Source organism: Tasmannia lanceolata, unplaced genomic scaffold, assembly GCF_043159265.1.
Source record: "Tasmannia lanceolata isolate RefF3 unplaced genomic scaffold, GAP_Taslan_0.1 ptg000012l, whole genome shotgun sequence".
Classification (NCBI taxonomy): domain Eukaryota; kingdom Viridiplantae; phylum Streptophyta; class Magnoliopsida; order Canellales; family Winteraceae; genus Tasmannia; species Tasmannia lanceolata.
In genome coordinates, this window is record NW_027518689.1 from 47,871,431 (window position 1) to 47,877,710 (window position 6,280).

The following is a 6,280-nucleotide window of genomic DNA, read 5'->3' on the forward strand; positions in this document are numbered from 1 at the left end:
ATTATTGTGATATCCTATGGTTCCAATTCCCTTCTCTGTTTCTCTAATTCTCCTTGGTTACTCTCTGAGGTTGATCTTATAATATGCCATTTCATTCCTATATCTATTAAATGAAAAGATGAATAACTTCTTACAAAGTGTTGCATAGTAGATGACTTACTATCGGTATTCACAATTTCACAAGGGACGGGATTCCAAAAAAACCTAAATTATGACTGAACTCTATAAAAAATGAAGCTAAATCTACTGAAGTACTGCAGAGGGGAATTGATGAATTGTATCAATATCAGTATTTTCTTGTTTATATAAGAAGTTAAGGATCTTTTCTTTATTTGTTCAGTATAGATCAACCTGCTCCAATTTGAGTGAATGGAAGAAAAGCTAGGCCTAGAAGGTACAACCCTGTGCAATTAGGGATGCCCAATGACTCAAGAACAGTCATATTGGGGGTGGTACGCGTTCCCGCGGCCCTGCCAATATAAATTGAAGCTTTTGTTGTTTCATTGGATCTTGATCGTTGATTTTCCGTAGGCTTGGTTGCCGGTAACGTATATCCCATCCACACAATGAGATCAGCCAGAATAATCATGATTTCATCTGGATTGTTGATTTGATAGGCCTATTGGACGATCTAAAACACAGTATAAGGAGTTTTAAAAAAATACTTGACCTATAGGATTGATCTAAACCATTGATTTGTTGAGCCCCAACATAAATAACCTGTGCCCTGAAGATCATATTCATAGGATCATCCTAACCCTCCAATCCATATAGGGTGACACATCATAGAAACCTCTATAAATGAGAGGGTTAGGATCATCCTATGAAGAAGATTTTTGGGGCATGACCTATTTATGAGGGGTCCAACAAATGAATGGGTTGGATGATCCTCTCATAAACTGGGCCAAGATAAATAGGGGGAGTGAAAATATCATTTCCCAAATAAATATCATGGAATATTTATTTTCACCTCTGTTCACTAGCTATGTTTGCCTAGAAATGAGTTGGAAAAAACCTTTATTTTTCTATCAAACCGTGTCTAATGTAAGTCCTGTCGCTCTTCATGGAAATTTTCAATTTTATAAGTTTCCCCATGTAGAATCTTTGTCGACTGAGTGGCAGTTGCATTCGGGATTTTGTTGCCCGACGATGGAAAGTCAGGTTTCTTTTAATTTTCTCTTGTTATTGACGTCTCGCCTCGTGCCCTCACATCTCTCCTCCTCTCTTGAGGGAGCCTCCTTTAGAGTCCAATGGTTCCCTACGATTACCAAGAAATAGTATGTCAACCCTATATCTTAGGTGTGAATAGACGCTTGAAATTTATACTTTCTGGATCTTGCTTCGGAATGGACACTGTTTGCAAATAGGTTTTTTGGGTTTTTGGTTTTTTCAGAGAGGTTTGCTTGCGTTTCTTGATTTTTTCACCATCATTTTTTCTATTTTTTTTAGAAATGGACACTTCCAGTTTTTTCAGTATTGGTTTTGGTTTATTTGGAGAGGGTTGGTTGTGTTTACTGGTATTTGTCCATTATTTTTTTTCAGGTTTCCTCTACAATCGCTAAACACCAATCTCAGAGGATTTCCTTTGCATTTGCATCCTCATTTTCATTTCCTTTTTCAGTGTAGCGAAGCAACTAAAAAGACCCTAATGTAAGAGATGGGCGAAGGGGTGGGAAGACAGAGATATTAACACTCGATGAGTAACAAGCGCATGGGCTTGAGGTAGAAAAGGGAAAACAAAAAATATTTTTTAAACAAAGATTTTTTCCTTTGTTTACCAGCTGAGGGAGCGGGGGGGAGGGGAAGCGGGAGGGAGGGGAAGCGGGAGGGATTTTTTTCTTTATGAGTTCGAAAAGGAACACTCAATAATAAATTTTGTCGGCATTGATCTTAAGGGCAAGGAGTCTTTGTAACATCAAAACAAAGATCATATGGGTCACTTCACGGTAATTAACTAGTATATGCACTCGATCACTATTGTGTTCTACATTGTACCAAATTTGATAAATAAGAACACAACTTAATAACTATAACTTAAGTGGTGAACTCATAAAATTAAGACGTCCCTTTTGGGAGATAGTTAGGTGATGAACACTAGGTCTGCAACTCGGGTCGGGTCGGGTCGGGTTTTTTTCCGGAAAACCCACGATTCCCAAACCCGGCCCTACCCATGATAAATCTCGGGTCGGGTCGGGTTTTTTCACGTTGACGCAATTTTTTAAGGAAAATTCTTGTTTGGCAAGGCAACTCAACTCATAGAAGTAGAAATTACACTCACAGTACACTTGAATCAAACAATGATGTAATTACACTCACATTACACTTGAATCAACTCAACTCATAGAAGCAGAAATTACACTCACAACAATAACAGTGGGTGCGTGGGTTTTCACTTTTAACTTTTAACTAACAATAGAAAAAAATGACATACTATAACTTATGTAACTCGGGTTGGGCCCCTTCAAATCCGGCTCGACCCGAGATTCATGCGGGCTTTTGAATGCTCAACCCTGCTCGACCCGAAACCCATGAAACCTGAACCCAACCCAGGCTATTTTCGGGTCGGGTCGATGCGGGTCAGGTAAAACCTGGCTCGAGTTGCAGCCCTAATGAACACCAATTGGATGGCGAGCTCGACATTAAAAAAAAAAATGGATGGAGATCTTAATTTTTGGCTCAAACACAACACATATGGGGGATAAAGGGTTGCAAAAATAATATCAATTGTGACTTAATTATTAGTGGGCATAGGATCATCCAATCAAGGTGTTCCTGATGGCATCTGAATGGGCCTGGGGCTGCCATTCATATCAACGCATCTGATCGCATCCACATGGCACACATGGGTCCAGAAAATGCCACTTAGGTGTGAGCCTAATAGCATCGATTTTCCATTTATGACTGAATAGTTTTTTTCCATATATGACAGCCAACTCATCACACGTGTGCTATGTGAAAGAGAGCCCATTCCACACATGCAGCCGTAGAGTATTTCCCACCCATGATTTTCTCATTGATGTTAAGTCCCACATCGGAAAACAAGAAGAAACGCAGTAAGAGAAGGCGACTATAGAATGAGCAGGCTGCTACGTAAAAAAGCGAGAATTTATATGGTGGCCGACCGTTAAAATTACAAGGACAGGGTGGCAAAACCCTGTCTTTTGATTTTCATCGATTTTTCATCTAAGTCAAACCACCTTTTTTGACTTCCCACTTAGATGAAAAATCAAAGGGCAGGGTTTTGCCACCCTGCCTTTGTGATTTTGACGGTCGGCTACCATATAAAAACTCATAGAAAAGCGTACCTTTCTCTTTTCTCTGCCTTTTAGCTAACAGTTTAATTAATATCTGATAGGTGGGGCCACATGATATTAATCTAATTTCTTTTGGGTTAGGGCCCATGATAGGTGGGGCCACATGATATTAATCTAATTTCTTTTGGGTTAGGGCCCACCTTAGGGACTATACGCATGCTAAACCAACAGGGGGGCCCTTTTAGTAGCGGTAGAGAAGGGGCGCATTATTGGTTTCACATGATTTGCGTTTACCTAATGCTGCCCTTCTCGAGGGAGCCCTTTTAGGAACGGTAGAGAAGGGGTGCATTATTGGTTCCACCGTTTCAAGAAGGGCTCCTCTCAGTTTAGCAAAAACGGTAAAACAAAACGTAGAGATCGGCTGTAAGATTGCCAATCAATGGCCAACACATGGCATTGGGAAACTCAAATGTTGGAGAGAGTCAAAGGGTAATTCAAAACATCTTCTGGAAACTCTAGAAACTAGACGCCACAACACAATAATCATGTAAACCTAAAACCCTAGAAACTACAGACGTCACAAGTCACAACAAAATAATCTTGGAAACCTGAACATGAAAATCAACTATAAGGCTAAGAAAATGGCAACCCAAGAGGGTGATGAATTGGGTTTTAGAAAATTTTGGACTTTTTAAAAATTAATTAACAAATTAAGACAAAAGAACAATTTTCACAATTCAAACAAGCAAAATCTAAGTGGAAATAAAAGATAGAGAGGGCGAGAGAAGGATTGCACTATAGATTTTTATAGTCGTTTGGTCCAAACCCGGACCCACATCCACTCCACCAAAGACCATTTGTGGCTTTTATGGAACTGATCTTAACTTGGGTGAAGATCAAACAGCTACAAAACAGAGATGGCTTCGCGTCTTCTCCACTTGCCGTTGGAGATGTTCAGTGTCTCCCCACTTGCCGATGAAGATGGCTCCACATCTCCTAACAGTTGCCAAATATTAACAAGAAAATTAAAAAAACAAAGAAAGCCTCACAAGGCAAATACATTACTAAGCCCACAACAAATCTCTCAAAATGATTTACAAATTGAAGCCTAGTCTAATCCCTTCAAGATTCACCACATTGAAGCACAAGGTGTTAATCACTCTTTAATATTGCTCAAAACATGTTTTTGAGTGTTTTAAAACATCCAAATTGAGAGAACACCCATTTTATAAAGAATCAAGTCAAAACTAGTCGTTTTGGGCTCCCCCAACGGCATTTAAAAAATTTGGATCTCCAGGTTTGGATGCCCGAGCACTTTTTCTGGAGCCCAAGCAACAACGCTGGAATTTTTCTATTTTGTGTAATAATCTTAGAAAATTGACATCTCTCGTTTCTTATCGGATTTCGATGATCTTGTGCTCTATGAAAAGCTAAAGGAGAGTACTTTATGTTATAAGTATTTTCAAAATTATTTGAAAATTATCTAAACCCATGGCCCATGGACAACCAACCAAGTGCCTTTCTTATTCTTTTTCATTTTAATCCCTCTTAGGCACTTGGGCTTTTTGTCCACTTGATTTTCCTTATTATATTAAGTTTTTACGGCCACTTTGGGTACCCTTGAGTGCCTCAACTTGGGTTTCATTTAGGTATTAGATTTATACAATCTAATACAAGACTATGACTTTGAGTATTTCATTGATCTTCAATCTTCAAGTCTTGATCTTCTTCATTGATCTCCTCTTCTTTCCTTTGTCTCACTTTGGTCTTCATTAATAGTTCAAGCCTTGATCTACACTCCTTGACTTTTGTTCCTTCATTGAATTCTCTCTTTAACTTAAACACAAAATTCATAAGTAAAAACATAATGAATCAACTAGTGTTTGGAATCATCAAAATAAGATTAGAAGAGATTGCCAAGGTTTTAACCACTGGCCTAATAATTTTCCTCTTTTTGATGATGACAACACACAAGGTGATATACCAATAAAAATAAAGATTTAAAACAACATTCAATTTCTCTCCCCCTTCGTCATCAACAAAGAGATTCCCCACAAGGCATTACTCCCAAAGTGGGTCCCATCTTCTATTGATCTGAACCGTCTTTATGATATTGCTGCTTTGGATTTGTCTCGTCCGAAAAAAAAAACACGGCAATTATGCAATCCTAGCATCCAATAAAATGTTTTTGAGGTGCTGAATGTGAACTGTTGCTATACATAAGTTTTTGACGTCCATATTTATTATTTAACAGTAAAAAATCCACATCAGTTGATGTTTAAATTGCATGATTAACTTAATTTTTGGGTCATTAGGAATTCAAATCAAGGCCTACCAAATGAATCATTCAAAATGGGACCCACTGCTCAGTAGTGTGTGCCCTCGTTGTATTCCAATGACTTCGTGCTTGATAAAAAAAAAAGGGAAGGCTCCAATCATCCAATTAGTAAGAACTTTGGATTCCTAAATAATATATGGCAGATCACATCCATTGGTAAGGTGCTACTTAAATCCAACTTCTGCCAAGTGATTTGTGGAGGAGTGGGCTATTGGCGAAGATTTAATGGGGCCTTCTAGATGAATGGTCCTGAACTTGTGATGGGCCCCACTAGTAAGGTGTTCTCTCCCAGGGGAAGTGAAATATTCGCCCCCTTTTCTTCCCTGGACCAGCCCTCTCTTGCGTATTTATGAGTAGAAATTTACACTACAACTATAAGGGGTGGCCTGGTGAATAAAAGGGCCCAATGTATCATTTCCAATCCCAAGCAATAAAAAAAACTTGGGAACTTAGTACCACATCGGATGTGGAGGTAAATGAAAGGGAAGTAGGAGTCTATAAAACAGAGAAAAGAAGTAGGGTGAAGCATACTTACCTGGACGGGGTCTATCGGTGATCAAGAAGGCCGATTGCCTAGGGCAGCTGCCTCCATTGCACTTTGGAGGAGAGTTGTTCTACCATCTCCCCAAGTGGGAGAGTGGACGTCATAATTTGTGATAGATGGGGTACGCGTTCGCGCGGCCCCTGC

The 6,280-nt window shown here is 39.2% G+C and overlaps 1 non-coding gene across 1 annotated transcript; it reads left to right on the forward strand.

The window, feature by feature from the left end:
• Positions 1–6,119: 6,119 nt before the first annotated feature.
• On the forward strand, positions 6,120–6,280 carry LOC143888987 (U1 spliceosomal RNA). The gene has a single exon (XR_013254617.1). It is a non-coding gene; the product is annotated as a U1 spliceosomal RNA (small nuclear RNA).